General features: G+C 41.8%; 1 protein-coding gene across 1 annotated transcript in view; it reads left to right on the top strand.

The window, feature by feature from the left end:
- LOC133578174 (nuclear receptor subfamily 4 group A member 2-like) overlaps window positions 1-2,500 on the top strand; it is a 38,593-nt gene that overhangs the window by 16,792 nt on the left and 19,301 nt on the right. The gene's annotated exons all lie outside the window — the stretch shown is intronic.

Here is a 2,500-nt window from a genome sequence, read left to right as displayed (position 1 = left end):
AAAAATGTTTTAGAAAGACTAGACCTATATTTTCGTTAGGTAAAAAAAAAATTCTGAATTTATTTCAATGAATATTAACTTTTTAACTTTATAATGCTCAAATAGGGACGGGGGCGGGGTGCACAGTGAAGCAGTGAACAATTTCGCGACAAAGATGAACCTTTATTGATTGATCTGCAGCCATGACAAAATATCAGACAATCTCCATTGTCAACGACAGGCAGGAAAATAAAGATAAACACATAGCCTATGTTGTAGGCATAGGCATAGGCTCATACGTTTTTAAGTTGAAATAAAAAAATAAATAAAAAATGTGCCTCATAAGCCTTAGGCTGTCAATCACGCGCACACACTTAAATTATACAATAACATATGTATGTCATCTCTATTTAAACAAAAATAAATTTGATAAATAATAATAATAAATTACCTGCAACTTATTGGCCAAGGCAAATAGCTGAAGGGGGGAAATCAAACCCATCAGACTGCACTTTATCATCAAACTTGAATTATAATGAAAATAGACAGTTGCGACAAACAAAGCAGGCTAAATATTCTTACATTGTCGCCAATCGGAGATGCGCTTCACTTGAAAGCGAGGCCAAATAATTATTCACACATAGTAGTATATCTCGAATAGAAAAAAACCACAATAAACAACGCAATTGCCTTAATTCCTTTGCATTGTAGTGCGCCCAAACAACACGTAACCATCAAAATTATTTAGCTGACCAAACTCAATATAGGTTAGACATGGGCTTATTTGGTATAGCCTATAGGTAACGTAGACTAATTCGTTTAACATATCCAACCGTATGTCTACTTACTTTTTTTTTTGTTAGCATATGCAGGAATAAAATGGCATCTACAGTGCCAGGATTCAGGCGAGAGCGCCTGGCCTCTAAAATGCGCCCTGCTGCGCTGAAGGAGCGCTCACTTGCGCCACTTGTTGCTGGGACGCGGTGCCATCTTTTTCTTTTTTTTTCTTCTTCTGTTGTGTTGTGCTGCAGTGCCTGATGAATAATTGACTGTTTCAAAGAGTGCTGCTCGTCTTTCATATGTGGGTAACAACATTTAACTATGTATGTATATTTCCGAATTGGTTCAACCGCCACCCGCCCGCATCTATTTAAAATCTATTTTTACCCGCCCGACCCGCGGTTTATCCGCGGACTCCGCGGTTGTGTCCGCAAACCGCGCATCTCTAATAGCTATGCATTGAGGCGTTTTTTCCAGTCCATTATTTTTGCTGCTTGTGTGACATCACAGGAAATGACGTAGCTCAGTTAGAATGAGCTACGTCATTTCCTGTGATGTCCCACAGGGCATTTCTTGTGGGACATGATTCGTTCCCAGGGATTCGAATAAAGAACCAACTCTTTTTCTTTACTATAGTGGCCTCGATAACGGGAACCGGTTCTCAAAAAGGGATTCGAGTCCATGGAATCGGTTCTTTTCTTATCGAACGGTTCTTTTCTTATCGAACAACCGGGAGAACCGGTTTCGAACATCATCCCTACACATGGGTGAACGTTTCATCCGTATCCCTGTCTAAGATGTGACGTGAGTGACTGTTGTAGTGGTTCACATAGCTGTCATTCATGCAAAAGGCACAGACTCAGTTTTCCTGGGACATTCAATTGGTCCGAGGTGTGGTCTTAAAGGGGAACATTATCACCAGACCTATGTAAGCGTCAATATATACCTTGATGTTGCAGAAAAAAGACCATATATTTTTTTAACTGATTTCCGAACTCTAAATGGGTGAATTTTGGCGAATTAAACGCCTTTCTATTATTCGCTCTCGGAGTGATGACGTCACATCGGGAAGCAATCCGCCATTTTCTCAAACACCGAGTCAAATCAGCTCTGTTATTTTCCGTTTTTTCGACTGTTTTCCGTACCTTGGAGACATCATGCCTCGTCGGTGTGTTGTCGGAGGATGTAACAACACGAACAGGGACGGATTCAAGTTGCACCAGTGGCCCAAAGATGCGAAAGTGGCAAGAAATTGGACGTTTGTTCCGCACACTTTACCGACGAAAGCTATGCTACGACAGAGATGGCAAGAATGTGTGGATATCCTGCGACACTCAAAGCAGATGCATTTCCAACGATTAAGTCAAAGAAATCTGCCGCCAGACCCCCATTAAATCTGCCGGAGTGTGTGAGCAATTCAGGGACAAAGGCCCTCGGTAGCACGGCAAGCAATGGCGGCAGTTTGTTCCCGCAGACGAGCGAGCTAAACCCCCTATCAACCCTAGCTTCCCTGGCCTGCTGACATCAACTCCAAAACTGGACAGATCAGCTTTCAGGAAAAGAGAGCGGATGAGGGTATGTCTACAGAATACATTAATTGATGAAAATTGGGCTGTCTGCACTCTCAAAGTGCATGTTGTTGCCAAATGTATTTCATATGCTGTAAACCTAGTTCATAGTTGTTAGTTTCCTTTAATGCCAAACAAACACATACCAATCGTTGGTTAGAAGGCGATCGCCG

This window comes from Nerophis lumbriciformis, linkage group LG38 (genome assembly GCF_033978685.3).
Source record: "Nerophis lumbriciformis linkage group LG38, RoL_Nlum_v2.1, whole genome shotgun sequence".
In the NCBI taxonomy this organism is placed as follows: domain Eukaryota; kingdom Metazoa; phylum Chordata; class Actinopteri; order Syngnathiformes; family Syngnathidae; genus Nerophis; species Nerophis lumbriciformis.
This window is presented reverse-complemented; position numbering and strand designations above follow the sequence as displayed.